The 20,094-nt window shown below is 37.1% G+C and overlaps 1 protein-coding gene across 7 annotated transcripts in view; it reads left to right on the top strand.

Moving 5' to 3' along the window:
- CCSER1 (coiled-coil serine rich protein 1) overlaps positions 1-20,094 on the top strand; it is a 655,276-nt gene that overhangs the window by 274,542 nt on the left and 360,640 nt on the right. The gene's annotated exons all lie outside the window — the stretch shown is intronic.

Below are 20,094 nucleotides of genomic sequence, written 5' to 3'. Positions count from 1 at the left end.
CCAGGGAGGTGGTTGAATCACCATCTCTGGATGTGTTTAAGTATTGTTTGGTTGTGGTGTTGGTGGATATGGTTTAGGGGAGAACTTTGTAGAGTAGGGATGATGGTAGGACTCGGTGATCCCAACGGTCTTTTCCAACCTGAATAGTTCTATGATTCTATGAAATGGTGAACTTGTTTTCTGCCTGGTGCTCACACAGATATTTTTTGGTATTTAGAAGTGTATTTGGAGATTGCAGAGACAAGGAAGTTTCACAGTATGACAGACTAAATAATATTGCTGAACATAGGGTGAAGATGAAATTACACTTTTAAAAATTTCTATGAGTCATTATATGTGATGACAAGCTTCAACTTCAAATTGGAGCTTAGTGGAATAAAAACAGAACATAGGGAATATGACATATCTGCATGGAATACTACTTTTTAAAAGTTATAAGGAGAAACCCAGAGGTGGCAGAATATATAATTTTCAGTTTGTACAAAGATTTATAGCCTTAAAATATGCCTTATCATGCAAAAAATAATTTTTATGCTCATGGACATTCCTTATAATATTGCCTGTAACTAATTAGAAATTCTGAAAGAGGGCAGGATACCTTGATTTTACATGAAAAAAGTAGTACAGTGAGGGAAGATAGAGGATAGCTAATATATACTCTGTCTGGTAGACAATATGAAATATTATTGAAAAGATATTCAATTTTGATGCTAAATCAAAATTGTGGTAGGAAATGGAACACAAACTTCCTTCTTCCTAAAAAAAAGGATAAAATTGGATCATCTTTGGCTGTTTTTTAATGATAGGCTCAAGAATAGTAAAGACTCTTCTTATGGCTGCTTCCCTCACTGAGAAGGGTCTCCCAAACATAAAGGGATGCTTGGTTTTGAATATGGTAGACAGTACTTCCCATTTTTTCAGAAAGAATGGAGAGGAAAATTACCAAGTGTGCATGAGGGGAAAGACAATGTTATAGGCACTGGATAGGAATGTTAACATAAGGGGAAAAGAAAATTAAATATATTCATCAGTATCAGACTATAAAGAATAGGAGCCATCCTTCCTGGAGCAGTTTGCTAATAGGTACATGGGAAGGAAATGAGATTACAAGACCTGAAAGAGATTTTTTTTTTAAGCAGTATTAAGATATTATAGGAACAGTGGAACCGTTTCTTTATATTCAGACATAATACACTGAATTCTGAGAGATAAAATGTTAGGGGTAGTAGAGTGTCTACTCAAGTTTTCTCATGTGATTTCTGTATGTAAAAAATAATGTATTGTAGGACTGAGTGACAATGACATTTTAACTTTATCCATCTGTGAGAAATGCTGTGCGAGTGCCACTTTCAGTCTGTGGTCCTGCTGGAACTCTGACAGTTTGGATGGAATTAACCTGGTTTGCTGGAATGTAAATGTGAACTTGAACAAACACTATGGTGGTTCAACTGCCTTCAATTTTTTTTTTTTTTTTTTTTGGAAATCCAAAGCTTCCATTGGCTTCTGGAGCACAATGTGGGCCCTGCATGTACGTGTGTTAGGCTTGAAGAGGGAGTGAGAATGAAATGAGATTTTGTGCTCTAATTTTAATTGTAATTCCATGCACAGCAAGAAATAAAAAATGAAGAGATGAAGACAAAGGCACAATGAATAATTTAATATAGGTCTGAGTAAGGATTATTCTTTTTGATTAGCCGTTCTTAAGGTTTCTCTTGAAGGTCAGCAGTGTCATAATTTCCCACGTTGTTTCAGTTCTTATGAGAGCTTCCTACATGCACCTCCTGATGTGGCAAAAACTCACTTCAAGTTCAGGGTGTTTTAAGGGAAGAACCCTGACTTCCTACAAAGGTTCCTGCAGACTTCTACCTCATCATTAACTGCACTCTTTGAAGATATGTACAATAGCAAGCATAAACTAAATATTATACCGGAAAAGAGAGACTTGTTTTCCCTTATGCTACTTCCATGTTGCAGCCTTTCTTTTTAAGGAATTGAACAGTAAAAAAAAAAACAACCCATCAGCAACCCACACAAGTAAAAAAAAAAAATCAAGTCCAGCTTATGCAGAAGTTTTTTTAGACAATAAAATCTAAGTCTCCATTTTCAACGTTGTTAAGCATGCAGTAAAATAATGTAGAGACTAGACTTAATGGCAGTATCAAGCCCACACAGCTTGGCTTTATCTTTCAGAGGAAACTTTTCATGTGAAGCAAGAATGACACTAAAATAGTTAATCTTACAGCACCATCAGTGCTTTTCTGCTACATTCAGTCTCTGAAGTTTGGGCTGTTGTTTTTGAAGCTTAAATTTAAGCTAGAGTTTGTATTAGATTTAGCGAGCTGTTAGATTTCATTGCAAGGCATAGGTCTGCTGCATTTCTCTGCACAATCCACCTTGCTTTTGCAGAGACCACTCCCGTGGGAATCAGAGTGTTCGTACAATGATGAAAAATTAAACCTGCTGTTTGATGCTCCTTTTATTGAGGCTCTGCAAGATGTTGAAATAGCTTTCATGTAATAGGCAGCTGGAGTAAAGTATTATCCATCAGTGTGGGCATAATGATTTATGTGAATACATATTTATCACTGTATCTGCTGACAAGCACCAGTGAAGCTCAGAGCAGTACCCAAGGAGTGTCGTTATTACATTTCCTGTTATGCTTTGATGCTTTTTTTATTGAACACTTGTTTTATCAGTTCCTCTGTATGCCAAGTGAAGGAGCACTGCTCTTATCCAGTTAATCCTCCTTCCTTTGTAGGAGATGCAACATCCTCAGTTAGGATGTTAGCAGCTCTCTACACACCAAAAAATACAAACTTGTCTACAAGAACTGTCAACAGCAAACTGGAAAGGAGCAGACGTAGGATTTATCTGCAGTGCAGTGGGTCCAGCTTGTGTGGATGCAACAGAGCTTGTTTTAAACTTGAAGTAGCTTGTAATGTAGCTACCACACCATTAAGCACAATATGAGCTTTAAAAGCTGCTGGAGACTTTGAATAGACTCTAAGGCAGATTTAGCGCCAACATGAAGTTCAGGCTGCTCCAGCCCCCTTGCTGGCGTAGCCCAGATTAGCTCACTGAGTGCTGGGGGCAGAGGTGTCCTGCTGAGCAAATTATTTCAGAGCATTCCATACAGCTTCAATGTTGTATTTGCTTAAGGAAGATCCCTTTTAATTTTTTGAAAGAAATGTGAAAGTGAATGGTACAAACTTGTTGTAGCTGTTTCAGTTGTGTTTTTATTCATGTTACTTGCGATGCAGCAGGTGCTCCCTGCCTCATAGGAGTTGTTGTTTCTGCAACACACTGGCAATGTATGTTGCTGATTCCTTCTCTCTGAGAATTTTCAGTGTTGGGGTTTCTTTGCAAAGAACATTAAGCCTACTAGATTTTAAATCGGGCAGACTGCTACTAGTAATTTCCTATGTATTAGTACTAAGATCTTAATGTTCTTGTTCATAAACTCTTCAGCCTCTAAAGCAATCAGTTCTGTAATAAGTAAATTGCCTCATCATTTCTTTCTGGGGAAACAGTGTTGTCCCAGCTGTGTGTTCTTTTCAGGATATTCCCAAAGAAAGAAAGAAAAATTAGCAACAAGGTCAAAAACGCTCCAGGATTTCCCAATAGAAATGATATTCATCATATGCATCTCTCTGGTGGCCTCTTGGCCTCACTAATTGCCTATAGTGCAAAGTAATTTTATGTCTAAAATAGCTTGGGTGTCACCTCTAGCTTGGGTGAAAGCCAGAAACCAGGCCAAAAGTTAAAACTGATAAATCAGAACAAAATCCTAACTAGTGAAGAAATGAATTGGCTTGTACGATCTCCTGCCTGTCCCATCTGAAACTACCATTTTTCTTCCTTTCTTTTCTTAGAATGAGTTAGTGATTGTAAACTAACCAGCTGGTGTTTTGCAAAGGCACGTGGTTTCCCAGCTCCTGTCTGTGAGCTGGGATGGGTTTGTCTTCCTGAGTGCTGGTACCATCCAGAGAGAGCCAAGGGCAACTTTCCCTCCTCCAGGTACTGTAGCTTAGCAAGTAAGCGTCAGACCATGATGTACAGCATACTAATATGTTATTCCTAAGAGTCGGAAGACTAGCACAACTCCTCACAAAGTTCTCTCTTTCAGAATGTGTTGCTTTCCCCAGCAGTGAGGAAAACTGGATTAATGGCATACAAGTAGCCTATTAGGCAGTATGAATCCACATCACATCTTCTGTGTGTACATACATGCACACACACATACCCACATGTGCTCTGTCAATCAATCCTATTCCTTAGTCAACAATGGGAAGCATCACCTCTTTTTTTTTTTTTTCCAATTATTTTCCACAGCTTTTAAAAGCATTGAAATAAACTAAGTGTCCTGGTTTTCACTGTATTTTATTAATAAAGAAACTAGTGTGGACTGCCAACAAACAGTCTTCCTTTCTAACTTAATTATCCTTTCCCTTTTCTTTCCCACAGCCTAGTGGCTACCTGTTAAGAATTAACAGTCTGAGGAGTAACATTTCTTGAAGTGATGCAAATTGGGCTTTGTCTTAAATTCAGGTCAATCTCTAAAGTGGTTTTGTTGCCTTTTTATTTGTTTGTTTGTATGTTTCTTCTTCTTACAAACTAGATCTATCTCATGTCTCATATTATCCGTGTAGGCAAGATGGATATTCTGAACAGTTTATTTTTTAATATTTTTGGGATAGCGGCTCCTGGAAGATAATAGTGTTTTCCCATAAATCAAGTAAATTTGGAAGCATTCAACAATGACATTTTGCTTTGAAAAGGTTTTTTATCCTCCATCAGGATGCTGTGGGTATAAATTACTATAAATTAGAAGGTGCTGTGTTTCTGTGATGACGTCTTTTATTATTGATCCTGAAAAATAAATATAATTTTCATTCATTTTGAGTGTTTTGCTAGGATATCACATCTTCTTTACTTAACAGGGCTTGTCTGCTGAAATGAAGGATGCATTTTATGTTCAGCTTGCTGGAGTGCCCTTTGCTATCATTCAGTGTGACATAATAATAGCTTAGATGTCTTTTGCTTTGCCTACACCATTTGCAATATAGGAAAATTAAGAAATAATGGTTTTTGTGCTGGTTGTCAAGAAGTCCTGAAGCTGTCTCTTATTTTATATCTTCACTTTTCAACTTGCAGGCAATAGAGTCCTTTTGAATTCACTTCAGTTGGTTAAAAAGAGCATAAATGTTAAATATTTTGAGTAAAATTGTGACTTAAAATAGCATTTTGAAAATTACCAACAAAGCTTTTTAAATATACAAAGTCTAAAATAATGTATAGGATTTTCATGCTAAAGAAGCTATTTGTCTGAGTTTTATTCTTAACTACAATTCAAGAATCTCCAGCAATTTAGGAGTCTAAAATTTGCATTCTAAAAGAACAAACAGTGGTGGTTTATATTTGCTATTCTAGAGGAGGTTCTTCCTTTTTGCTAGTTTTGCTAGTAGGTCTAGACTCTAAGCAGCTGCCCATGAATTCACATTATCTGCCTCACAGCTCCCTAAGTACCTCTCCTCTTACTTTGTATGATAAATCTTTCTGCTTACTTAATCTTTGTAAATTATTCACACAATTGTCGTTTGATTGGAATAGTTTTACGGAAAGAAATCAGTATTGAATTATTCTGAGATACTCTTATTATTTACCTGTGAGTAATATAAAGTAAGAAAGTTGCACTTGTGCACGTAGTTTATTTAAATTTATTCTGAGAATTGGACTCAAACCAGACTCCTTAGTATAATGTCAAAATTATACAGTAGTGGAATGTTGATCTGAAAATTGTAGCTGGCTCAGGCTCTCTGAGAATGTGTTCAAGTGCTCAAGTCAAAGCCAGGGTCATTGCTGGGCAAGGGAGAGGGCATAGGGTTGGATGATGCTTTGAGCCTTGTGATGCCTCTCCTTGTGTCTGCTTGTAACAAACACTCTTCTCTAATCTGAATCATTCCCGCAGCCAGATGGCATTGGTTTATTAGAATAAGTGTATACTATTTGCTTTGACTTGTATGCTGGCTAGTGACAGCAGTTGGTCCAATCCAGTCCATCAAATTGATCTGACTTAGATGTTCAGTAGCTTGTCTGAATAACACAACCATGTAGTAGTTACTAATTTTATGTATTTCTCTTAACCTTTTCATTTGCGATCTAATTGCTCACCTTCCGCCATAATGAATGTCACAGTAAAGTAGGAAAATGATTTTTAATTTCTGCTTGTCTGTTGAAAATAAAGCCTATATAATAAAGAATAAAGTCCTGAAGAACCTTTTTCATTGGTTTTCTAAATTACTCATAAGCAGACCTGAATTTAATTTAAGACAGTTACGCTGTTTTTTTGAGACGGAAGGATGGAAAGTCAAAGCAGTGGTGATAGAGTGAGATAGATGAGGAATAGCTACTCAAATCCTGGCTTATTCTCAGATTTCTTCTCTGGAATTCATGGAGTTACATAGTGTATGATCTAAAACACTGCAGAGGTCAATTAAATGTCCTTTACCAGCTATATGGTAACATGTATATTCCACACAATTCTTAAAAGTAGCATGTGAGCACATTTTAAAGTCTTTTGGACGTCAATGGGATGCAAACATTTGCTTAGATTTAATTTGTCTAAAGGAGGAGTAATATTAAGGGTTATTTTACCCTTATTCAGAAACAGGCACCTCAGTTTATGATTTCATACAGGAAAGGTCTGCCCACTAATAAGGAGTCTGTTTATACAAACATCAATATTATAGGCATCTTATTTTAACTTCAGCCTGCAGGAATTAATGTAACAAAAGGACGAAAGGAAGTACTGCTTGTGGTCTAAGTATTTATGTAGAGTCTTGTATTTTCTTTTCCCTTATTTTTTTCAGTAAGTCAGTAGTTAAACATCTTTTTGGGAAAAAGTTTGTATAAAATTAAGATAAATATGTTAACACTGGGCAAATCTGCCCACTCATAAAACTTAAAAAGTGCTTTCTGGAAATGTAAAAATAGGACATTGCAGTCACACCAGTGCACTTTAGTATTAAGTATTTGTTAATATTCCATACAAAGAGTTACCTGTGAAGTAAGGGCCATCTGTAAAGAGAAGGGCCAGAAAGATGATCAAAGGCCTGGAGCACCTCTGCTATGAAGACAGGCAGAGAGAGTTGGGGCTTTTCAGCCTGGAGAAGGGAAGGTTCCAGGGAGACCTTATAGCAGCCTTCCTGTGCCTGAAGGTGGCCTACAGGAAAGCTGGAGAGGGGCTTTGCACCACAGAGGGTAGAGACAGGAAAAGGGGTAATGGTTTTAAACAGAAAGAGGGGAGATTTAGGTTAGACATCAGGAGGAAATTCTTTACCAGGACAGTAGGAAGACACTGGAATAGATTGCTCAAGGAGGTTGTTGATGCCCTCACCCTGGAGGAGTTTAAGGCCAGGTTGGATGAGGCTTTGTGCAACCTAGTCTAGTGGGAGGTGTCCCTGCTCATATCAGTGAGATTGGAAACTGATAATCTTTAAGATCCTTTCCAACCTTAACCATTCTATGATTCCAATTCTATAATTCTAACTACTGATGCAAAACTGATAGTTGTTTACCTGGAATTGGATTGGAGTCACATGTGGGTTGTGAAACCTCACAGAGATTCAGGAAAAAATTGTCCTCACCTGTTTACAATAGTGTATTCAAGAAAAAAAACTAAATCCTGTCTTGTCTATCCTGAAGTTAGTGTTTGAAGGCAATGAAAAATATTCTTTAACATGATGCTAGTATTTCAGGTAAAAGTGACTCTTCCCTTCTTAGCCCTGAAATGCTTCTCAGTTCTGTTTCTCAAATAACTATTGCTTATGTAAGGAATTAAAAACTTTTATGTAACTCCCCTTTCAAAAAGGAACTGAATTTGGAGGCTTTTCTCTTTTGCCAGTGGTGTACGAATGATCTCTGCAGTCTTGTTCTCTGCCGAGCTTCATGCATCAGTCTGTTAATCAAGCCTGGAGAATGCCTTGAGCTTGTCATAGACTTCCCTGGTGCCCTAGGAGCATTTTTTTCTTGCTAAACTGCCCTGCCAAAATAGTGACAGTTCTAAAATTTGGGTTTTCAAACAAACCAAACTAGGCTTTGCAACAGTGCACAACCAGGTCTCCATATTACTATGGTGCCGTGTGATGTTCAATGAAGTTACCGTGACATACCCCTCCAGGACTATAAAATGTTGGGACAAAGTTGTTTTTAAATGTGGAATGTATGAATGATGTGAACGGGTTGTAGTGATTAGCTAGAAAGAAATTTTATCTTCATTTCTAGATTTGTTTTAATGAATATTGGGTTCAGAACTATCCTGGCTATTTCTGGCTGTTCAACAAAATAATAAAATTAAGATGTGTTTGCATGAAGTAAACCAGAAATTTGATGCAGATATTTAGGTAGGTACTTACATATTTGTGTGAACATCTACTAGACCTTCAAGAAGCTATTGTAATCTGAGCTTCATCAGGTCAAATCTAAAATCTAAAACACAAAATCTTACTCTGTTTTGAGATATAAATGAAGGGCATTCAAAGCAATTTAAGTGCATAACTATTGTTGACAATAAGAATAACCCCTTGCATTTAAGGTCATCAGATGTACCTTCAAAACCAAGAAGCACTTCAAGTTCCTGAACTGAGTTAAAATAAAGGAACAGTAATAATTGACTTAAATATGTCATATATCTTGAAGTATGAAAAACATATTTAAAATTTACATATGTGCACCTAACATCATATGAATGTATCACATATACATACCCATGTGTGTGTGCATGGAAAATCACACATATTCTTACAAAATACAGTACAGAGCAAGGTGTATACTGTTGTCTATATAGCAGGTGTATTAGAAAATTTCATTTTTGCTTTAAAGTTATTTTCCATTTTAAGCGGGTAACTTTGTAACTGGGAATATTGCTTAACTTATTTTTGTTGTATACTTGAGTTTGGATTATGTACTCATATTTCAAATTGAGCATGTGCCCTGCCAAATGGCTGGCACAGTTTGCCAGTCATGTGGAAAAGGAAAAATTTATATTTGATTAGGCTGACAGAGATTTACATATATATATCACCATTTCCAAATATATTCATATAGTTGTAAGCACTTCTATTTTTATAAAGCTAGCTCTTACCGATCATGCAGAACTCTTAATGCTCTGCATTCAAAGAAACCTGAATCATTTAAGAGTGACTCGGGAATTGTGTTGCTGAAATGCCAAAATGGTATCTAGCAAATGTTGTCTACCATATTACACATTTGCCAAAATGCTGCCCTTGCTCATACAAGGTCTAGCTCAAGACTGGGAAATGAACCATATCTTTATTTATCTGTACTCAAAGGCCTCTCTCATACATGTTTTCCATGGTGATGTTTGCCAAACACCAATAAAGAGGGACTCCTCAGTGATCCCACCGATGACCAGAGAACTAAGCAACCAGAGAAAGTGGCAACAGTGGTGCTTTTCTTTTCACAACAGCAGGGGGGTAGGGATGCTGGATGCCTGTGATTATGTCCTTCTTTTACCTAGGGAAATTCAGACCCACTTCTGGCAACTGAATGAGCAGCCCATTAAGGCAGGAGGCAAAAGTTCTCCATTGCTCCCCTCACTGCTCCTCTCTGCAGAAAAATAACAAGTGTAGTGTGAGTGTGAGCGAGTGTGATTTTGCTTTGGTCTTTGTTGAAGACTTATCTAAGAAGGAAATGTCTTTCTTTTTTGTTCTGGATCCAGGGATTATCTCTGTATTTAATGCAATGTATTTTATGTAAATTATGTTACTAGGAATGAATAACATATAAAGAAGAGTTACCATAAAAAAGTATTGAAGTAATTTAATGAAGTTCAGAAATGGTTTTGGATCACTATGCTAGACAGATGTGGAAACCAGACAGCTGGCCTGAAGTAAAACATTAATATGTTAGCATTGGAAGTGAATAAGCCTCTTTTTTTCAGTGAAATGTATAACAAAAAAGCAAAAACTACCTCAGAAATCCATTTCTTCAAAGAACAATTTTACATTCCCTGTTTCCTAAGCAGGCATCTTAGAAAATGTTATTTTGGCCTGTCTCACCTTCTGGCTTTCCCTTGGCACTTAGCTAACTGCAAGTCATGTATTATGAACACAGTCTAAGTCAGGATCTTGCCTTCATTAACTTCCACCTAAGGAGAAGTGCCTCTAGCCAATATGCTCATTCATTTGGCAGTTTCATCAATTCTGGTAGAATTACTGCTTTTTCTTCTGGTCTGAATCACTAAATTGGTCACTGAAATTGAATTTCAGATTCCCAAAGAAGTGAAAAATATTCCATAATGTGCAGTTTCTATACTAACCAGCAGCATTCTTGTCATAGCCTTTATTTTGATGTAGTAGTGATATGCAGGTTGTAGGAAATGAACCACCCATGGGACTTCAGATTTCAAGTAAATTTATTTGACTTGAATCAGGACAATTAAGTCATTTATTCATACAAATTTATTGAAGAGTCTTCACACTTCCTCTCAGCAGGAAGAGTGAGAATCTGTTTATTATGGACAACTTTGCTTTTTCAGCATCTCTTCTCGCCTTCTTTATAATCCTCATAAGATTCTCCATGATCAAACGTGAATCTCCATAGAGCTTTCTTTCTGTTCCCAAATACACACTGGTTTTGTGGGCAAGTTATATGAAACCCTCCAGCACTGACTGGAAGCCATCCTGCAATGCATTAAATACAAACGTAGAAGCTGTCAGTGGAATTTCTAGGAGCACTTGGCATCAGACAGAACTGAAAAGAATCAGAAAGCTTCCCTTTATAGTCTGCCTCCTGAATGGCCCTGCACTAAATCCTGTGTTTTGAAATTCACAGTTGCTCTTACCAATCTCATGTGCCCTGCCAAGGAAACCTGTATAGTCCACAGTTCCTAGGAGCGCTTTCTGTGGAAGCATTTGTTCTTATCTTTACTGATTTCCTGCTCTTATTCTAAAGCAGATCAGTTTTAAGATGAAGTTTCTTGTCTTTTTTATGTCCCTCAAAGCTGCTGTCAGCAGCTTTGCCACCTCCTTTCTTCACTCCCTCCCAGTCTCCCTGTTTTGTCCCCATAACTTGGAGACATTTACTCATTTAATGTATAGCTTTCTCCTCTTCTGTTGATCTTTGTATTATGTTATTGATCACGATTATTAAGGTCACCCTCCTCCACCAAAGACTGACATGAATAAGCATTGTTAGATGTCCACTGAAAAAGACATTGCTGAAATGCAGAAAATTTCCTTTTTACTCTGTTAGAAAATTCTACATTTTCTCCAAATAAACTTTTTAGTGGAGATAAGGCATTTTCTTTAAGTGAGTTATGGAATGTTTGGGGCATTTGCACAGTTAAAGTTACGTTGCTGCACAGCTGTAGAATATTTGGATGTCCTATAGTAAAAAAAAAAAAAAAAAGTAATTTTAACTGCAATTACATCATTCACTCTCTACTCTTCAGACCATTAGAAGGCTCTCATCCTGACAGGCCATGAGTGAGAGGAAATGGAAGCTCACCTGCCTAGGAATTGGGGTCTGTTTTTCTAACTAGCAAAACCCAGGAAGTGTTATGACTATACTGTACTTGAAAAGCACAATTAAAAATAATAACCATAAACTGTATACCCTAGGATGTACAATGTGTAGCAGAAGTATAGCAATAACAAATTTATATGTAGGAGCCAGATTATAAATGCAATGTGAATGCACTTATGTAACAGGAAAAATTAACTAGAATGTTCATTATTCTTTTAAGGCAGTGTCAAGGCAATATCACATTATACATTAGCTTGGTCCCATTATTCATCGGTATATGATTTATGGAAGTTATGTAACTTGTAACTACACATTGTCATGCACTTTTATTATGTATTTTTAAAATTATTATATATATTGTATATATTATAAAAGTTGTGTGTAGGCTGCAGTTGTCTGAAAATACTGATCCTAGGCTTGCACCAGTGAAATAAACTAAAATTTAAACATTAGTAGTTGCTAATAAAGTTGAGGTGGAAAGGGCAGAATTATTTAACTCTTAATTAAAAAATGAATTTTCTAAATAAGACCATTTAAAAGCCTCATTTCTTTTGCATCTTTGTGTGTACAAGTTTATGGCTAACTACTGTAGTAGAAGCTGATCTTTTAATTTTGTTTTTATAGACCATACATAATAAAGTTATGGTCCACTATACAGTCAGTTCTTGCTGCTTTTCCAGTGCAACAGAACCTTGTCAATGTGCATTTGAGGCCCTTACTTCTAAAATTAGTTATCAAGATGGTTGTCTTGAAGTATGCTGGTGAAAATGAGTTCTGATTCAGTTGATGAATTACTGAAGATACACTTTTGCACTTTGAATGTTTTAAACTTAATAATTTTAACATTTAGTTTTCCTACATTATGCTCCTTAAATAGTGCCTTTAGTTTTCATTTTTCATTAGGACAGTATTGTAAGTTTCTGGAATTTATCTATATTATTTTTATATTCCTGTTCACAATTTAATGTTGTCAGTCCATTTCACTGGAGGACAATTGACCATCTGTCTAGATCCTCTCCCTTGGAACGATGCTCAACATGGCATCAATTTCGGGCATAGTTCCTTTCAAATATTATTTTGTTATCTTCTGTGTAGCTGATGGTGGAAGCAGACACCTGTCGAATGGAGCTTTATCAAAGATCTTTCCAAATAGAGAGGGCTTATTCCATTATTTTCACAGCAAATCAGAATTTCTTCAGCTCTGTAGGTTCTTGATACTGATTTTTTTTGCATGATGCAATAGTGTTGTGGGTTGACCTTGGCTGATGGCCAGGTACCTACCAAGCTGGTCTGTTACTCCCCCTCCATCAACAGGATGGGGAGAGAGAAATGCAATTAAAAACTGATGAGTCAAAATAAGAACAGGGATTTTCAATACATTTTTTTACTGGAAGAGAGGTCAGGCACTGGAACAGCCTGCCTAAGAAGGTGGTTGAGTCATCACCCTTGGAGGTATTCAAGAAACGTGTAGATGTGAAACTTCAGGGCATGTTCTAGTGGCCGAGATTGTAGGGGGAGGGGGGTTGCGGGCGTTATTTGGTAGAGTGTTTGTAGTGTTTGTGTTTGGGGTTTTGTTGTGTGGGGAGGGTTTTTTGGGTGGTGTGTTGTGTGCTGTGGTTTTCTTTGTTTGTTTGTTTTTTGTGATGATGGTTTGAGTAAATTATCTCAGAGGTCCCTTTCAACCCTGAGTATTCTGTGATTCTGTGTGCATCTCTTCCATGGCACACAGTCCTTCAGGAACAGACAGCTCCAGTGTGGGTCTCTCACAGGGTCACAGGTCCTAACAGGAACCTGCTGCAGCGTGGGGACCTGCGTGAGCTGCAGGATGGATATGTGCTCTAATGTGATCCTCCATGAGTTTCAGGGTGACAACCTGTCTTCACCATGGTCTTCACCACAGGCTGCAGGAGAATATTTACTCTGGCACTTGAAGCACCTCCTCCCCCTCCTGCTTCGCTGACTTTGGTGTCTGCACAATTGTTTCTTTTGGGTATTTCACTTCTCCCTCACAGCTGCTGTGCAGCTTTTTTTACGCTTTCTTAAATATGTTATCACAGAGGCACTACCAATGTTGCTGATGGGTCCAGCTTTGGCCAGCAATGGGTCCATCTTGGAGCCATCTGGAACTGGCTCTGTTTGACATGGAAACAGCTTCTTCAGCCCAGTCCTCCACTACCAAAACCTTGGCATGTAAACCCAATACAAATACAGTGAAGGGATATGCCATGTTAATATTAGCAGTTGCAAACAGCTAGGAGCAAAGCTGTTTAATTTAAATAATCAGTTCTCTGCTCACTTCTGTAAGCCTTTTATTTTCATAAGGAATTCTGCTTCAAGGTATGAAATGTCTGAAATTTTATTTCCTTTCCTATTCTACTTTTCCTACTTCCTACTTTTGTTCTTTTCCTCTGGTCCTTTCCCCTCTTCCCTAGGAATTTATTGTCAACTTTCACTATTAGGGACTTCAATCCGACTACTACTTTTGACCCTGTATCAAGAGTATCCCTAAACATGAGACAGTGATGGAATAGCTTGTGAAGAGCCACAAGCTAAGCTAAGTACTCACAGCCGTGGGTTTGTATTTAATGTGATAGATCAGTCCTTGGAGCATGCAGCTGTGCTGAATTGTGCTGCATTTATTTCTAATACACAGCTTGTTTCACCTGTTGAGTGGGGAATTTTGATGAAAGAGAAACTACATGGCTATTGCATCATTGAGAGATTAAGTACTTTTGAGACATATTTGTCTGACTGAAAACATCCATCCTAACTAAACTATTTATGCTTTTGATTTGTGTCAAAGACACCTTAAAGCTGAGTATCTGAAGCCTCTCAGGCCATCCTTGAAATTCACAACACTTTTAATATATGTTCAAGACCAGCATCAGCAATTGAAAGCAGTGGAGAGAGAACCTCTAGGGCATCAGAACTTTCTGTAATGAAAGCTATTTGCATTTTTTCTCTTTGTGTCTGTACATTTTTCAGACCTATTTGAATCATATCAAGAAGTCAGTAAAATTCCTGGGTTTTATATGTTGTAGTGTATTTGTATGTTAAGTTTTTATTTGAGCTGTTTGAATAGGTCCTGCTCTAATGGTTAAATACTGTTACTGTCTAAACAAAGAGGGATTTAAAAAAAAAAAACAAACACAACAAAACTGGGTGAGAATGAGTAAAAGGTATAAGAAAATACTGCTACATGCATGACCCAAAGTGGTTGGAGCACAGCTCTTACCATCCTTGGAAAGAGAAAAGCAGTTTTACGGTTTGCAAGAAACAGGTGCTGGAGGAAAGACTGCCAAGCTCTGGGAGGAACCAGGCAGAATGTCTTACCCAAGCCTGAGAAAATCAGTGTGTCTGTGATATAATGCAGTATTAATTTGGAAAGAGCTTAAGCTAACTAATCACCCTTGACAAGTTAAGGCTGCACACATCGTGTTAACTTTACAAGTATGTAGATTTGCTGAGATGAGAATCACCGTGATCCTCTTTACTGCTTGTAGCTTATGTCTTTGAGTTTGGGATCTCAACATTTGACAGTCCTTAAAACTTCTTCACCATACCTGCTGCAGAAAAATACAATGTATCATTAACTTTTCCTTAACTACTCAAGCAAGCTGCTTTGTGAGCTGAGCAGGAGAGGAAAGATTATGCTTTATGATTCCTTCTCTTTGATTCTTTTTTCTCCATGACAATGCAGGGGTGGATATCAGTGATTTAGTCTTTCTTCTCAGAGAGTTCCAACAATAACTTTAGTTATCATGTTAAAATTCTCAAAAGAGCGTACAAAACATCCCAGTATCTCACAGAAAACTCTAATGCCCAACTGAGATAGTAGGATAAGAAAGTAGACTATCATGATAGCTGTGTAGTTAATATGTACTACTGCTGTATTTCTTATTTTCTGCACCCAGCCTCCTTGTTTTAATTCTCTGTTGCTTTAATTCTCTTTTGTTGTTTCCTAATATAGGCTGTAATCTCTGTGAAATAAACTGTGATCAGAAAGAAATTGTTTGTATCACAAAAATGTGTTTGCTTTTATTGTTTATTTTTCTTGGTAAGATCTTTGTTTATGGTCTGTGAGCAAACTGATTAAAGCAGATAGGGGTGAAAAATATTGTGTGGTTGAAGCTCACATTTGAGATATTGGCAAATATGAGATTAGTGCTAGCATCAGCCATGGAGTCTTTAACTCTTGGGCCATCTGTTTACTCTTGGCATCTTACTGTCATAGACTTTTGTAAAAATGAATTAATTTGTCCTAGTTTTTTTTTTTTTTGTTTTCTGCAGTTAGCCCTGTCTTAATCAAGTAGAGTAAGGGTTATTGGTTTTGTATCTCTGAACTGCTTGCAGAAAAGAACACAGAATAAGTTAGCTAAGAAATAGTCTGAAGGTTCTTGCTCAATTCAGTTTTGGCATAAGCAGCTATTGCTCAATTTATTTGAGCTGAACTGCATTGATTAGGATAGTTAGTGAGTCTGGCACCTCTCTTCTTTTCCCTGGCACTAGCCAAGGATGCTTGAGTCTGTACCACATAATTGATACTTCAGCCTAAGCCTTCATTTAGCAGATCTGAAGGGCTGCTTAGACTTTTTGGAGGAATTGGTCAAAGTAGAAAGACTGGCAGGTGTTTGGCCTCTGCTTACAAATTGACAGTTTCATTTATTTTTTCCCCACAATTTCTATGGACCAAAAGCAGTAGGGCACCAAACCCTCCCAGAAAACTTATGATTTGTGCTGGTTTACTGCTTGCTATGAAGACTTACTGAATTAACTTGGATTTTTTTCTCCTTGACCTCTTTTGGTTCTGAAAAAAGCTTTGTAACTTCCAGGTAACCTGCAAAAAATACAGGAAAGAATTCTATGTATATTTTCGTTTTAATTGCTGTCTGCCACTAATGCTTTCCCAGTTTCTTTCAGTCCCTAGAGCCACCTCTGAAGGGGCAGTTCATCTTGAATTATTTTGCTGAATTAGAACTGTAATTTCAAGACAGTGAAATATAAATTTAATCTTAAATGAAAAGAGTATATTAATATCCTGCACATCTGTTAAATAGACCAGTTCACAGAGATGTCTGCACTTAAAAATATCTATGCAACATCATGCATAAATGGTATATGCCCATTCTTCACTGCAATGTTAAAGGTACTGTGATAAATGTCTCAGGGGAAAGAAAGAAAGAAGAGACAGGAATTTTTTTAGAAGGAACAAGAGGCTTATAGACATAAAGCAATGCTACATTGTCTTCTGTTTTATGTTGCTACTTGCAAATCTGAGTAAATGCTTTGCTGAAAATCTTTTCTTTGGATGCTGATGAAATATCTGAGAACAAGTGCTGTTTTTTAGACAAGAGAGTTAGATTCACTATTACAATATTTCTCACTCGCATGAATTGTGAAGGCAACTTCTGTTTACGCCTTAAAGAGCGAAGGCACAAATATAATGCTGCATGCTACATGCAGTTAGCTGTTTGTGGGTTTATTTGTGAGCTGAGCCACAGTGCTGTTTGTAGCGTAAGCACAAGGAAGGTTAATGTTGAGGGTGGTGGTTAGAATAGGCAACACATAGGATTAATCACATCAAAAGCTAGCACCATGAATGTATTAGTACCAATAACTATTTCTAGTTCTGCTGCTGTAAATGGAAACCATAGCTTTAGCATACTGTAGCAAACAGGCTGTATATTACCAAGTTGTTACATCTGCCAGGGCAAACAAAAACCCATCTGGAGCTGTTGTCTGTTTGCAGCAGCCTTAATCAATCTCCATCACTTACCTGGTGCCGGTGTCCTTTCCGTTCTCATGTATCTGACCCTCACCTCAATGATACTTCAGAAAGCTTGTCACTTGGAAATGAAAGATGATGGCATTGGGTGAAGCTTTGCTTTCTAGCCAGCACAGGCCGTAGATCCTGAGCCTGCAGTATCACCATCTGGCTTCAGATCAATAGACCAATCTTGATAGTGACCATTTTTGTCTTGAAAAGGAGTCATAGTCAGTCTGTTGTGTATAGCAGAAGAGCAAGTAAAGAACACTTACAGTGCTGAATAATGGTCAACTGTAATAACTGTGCTTTATGGTTGTTTTTTATGCTTTCACATCCATCTATCTATCTGTCTGTCTGTCTATCTATCTATCTATCTATCTATCTATCTATCTATCTATCTATCTTCTGTGAGATAAACCAAGACTTACTTATTTTACCCACATTTTGAGACTGAAAGAACATTGTCAGATAGTTGAGGTGTCTACATAACTTTCAAACATTGTTTTTGTGGGATGGTGGCTTTCTAGAAGAGCAGGCAGCAGTGGGACAAAACTGCTCTTTCTGTGGCTGTCAATCTGAGGGTCACCAGTAATTAAGGAACAGGGGAACTTCATTAGGCTACTGCCTTTTACAGGGCTGCCTTTCAAACTGTAGTCTCTAACTGAAGACAGCATTAGTGTCTTTCCATGCCAACCCATTAGGAACTGCTGTAGCATTTAATCTTAAGCCAACTTTCTCCTAAATACCCATACACATTATGTATACTGTCAGATAAGGACACGTAACCCTGCTAGCAGATACTATGGGCACATTTTGCTTCTAACATCCTTGCACATGCCATGTGCAATTCTCAGAAATCCCCTGCATCTCCTTCTGCTCTCTCACAGCACGTAACCCACATGTTTGTAATTAACAGTCAGTTACTTCAGCAGCCAGGAAGCATAACTGGAACCTGAACAGTTTTTTGTTTTTTTTTAAATATAGAATGACTGTCCTGATTATTTTCCTTATAAGTAAGCATTGCAACTTGTGTGTGTTACTGCAGTTCTAGATAGTAGAGGTCATTTACTAGTCCATATAGTTTAGGTGCAGTGTCTTTGGTGCAATTTCACATCAAGGACTTTTTTTCTGCTTCCATTAATTTCTCCCTATGTTTCAATTCTGGTGAAAAGTTCTTTTATTTTTTGGTAGAAACTGTTTTGTGTCATATAGCAAATTAACAGTTTCCTCTCACTGTCAGCTCTCAGCTATTCCCTTGTGGATTTAGTAGGACCCAGAAGTAGTTTAGTAGTACAATAGGCTAAGTTGTATGTTTTTTGCTTTGATGGGTGGCTGTTTTAGGCAGACTGCCTACATTTTCTCAAGGAGTGCGAAAAAGTGTAGAGAAATTGTACTTAAAAGTGGTTTATACCTCAGCAAGATTTCTTGAGACAAAGAAAAGTCACTTCTTCAGTTCAAGGCTGTTTTCTGCACTAAATATAAAAGACCTGCAGAGAAGCGGGTGTGCGTGAAAGCTTTGAACAAAAGGTCACAGGAATTCTTTATAATGAAAAACATTAGACAGGCGGCCTGTAGGTGTCATTACAAGCTATCTTGTATGTACCCAGAGACCTAATTTTGGAAACAATTAAGTGCAGACATGTGAGTAACTTTAATTGTGCACCTGCCAAATCAATAAGACAAATTGAAGTCTGTCAGCATTTGTGAGATCTTGTTTACAGGTTTCCCTTCTGTTTTTAGAACAAAACAATGTAAGTTAAATGTAGGGAACTTGTCTCATATAGGTTTGGTATTATATTGCAAGACATTGAAGAGCTCTTTTACATAATATTTGTGCTTTTTTGTTTTGTGCTCTAAATAGGGTTATTTTTCTAAGTACATCAATACCTGGACAAACAGTTACCATCTTTTCTGTTTTCTGTTGCTTTCTGTGGTATGCTTTTTGGTCTTAAATAGACAGTTTATTTGCTTTTTGGGTTTGAAGAAAATATTTTATTTTGTGTTTCAAACATATTATAAACTAGGTGGTTCGTGTATAATATCAGTGTATTAACTGAGAGAAAAAAAAACCAGTGGGCTCTGCTGGGAAAAGAAATAAATCTGTAATTACCTGGTTAATTCTGTCTATATATTTCAATGAGCACCGTAAACTATATCACAAGACATATTTTACCTGTTTTTTCCTCAATCTTGTGGTTGCTCCTGCAGTAAAGTTAAAACACTTATTTTGCTTTGTTTGAACATCAGTGAGTAGTGAAGCATACATACCTGAATATATATATTGAGTATAGACAGGTAGAGAGACAAACAAGACAGATGATCATAGGTATTTTTCTAAGTAATAAAATTGTGGGTTAGGGGGAGAAACATAAGTTATGTGCATTAATGTAGTCTGCTTTTATTAGGTTTGGTTTAGTTTTCTTTGGGTTAATTTGTAAGCATATGAATTGATTTTATCCTTCACATTGGTGCACTGATTTCAATGCTTCATCTTAATTTCATTTTATTTTTGCTATTTAAAAAAAAAAAATTACTTTATTGACAGAAATAGCAGGACTACAATTACATGCATAAGCCCTATTACAGCTGCACAAGAAATCTGCTGTTAGTAAGACCTTTCCTTTTGCTTGTATGGGCTTCTTCTCTTTTGACCTCAGATTGCAGTTTGAGGAGAACACTGTGAAACAGAAGTCCGTCCTTGAAGCAAACCAAATATTTTCTTTATTTCTTACTGGTGGGATTTTTTTTTCCCTTTGGAGAGAAGAAATTGTGTGTTACCT

This window comes from Apus apus, chromosome 4 (genome assembly GCF_020740795.1).
Source record: "Apus apus isolate bApuApu2 chromosome 4, bApuApu2.pri.cur, whole genome shotgun sequence".
Classification (NCBI taxonomy): Eukaryota; Metazoa; Chordata; class Aves; order Apodiformes; family Apodidae; genus Apus; species Apus apus.
Note: the sequence above shows the minus strand (reverse complement) of the source record. Positions and strands in the feature narration are given on the sequence as shown.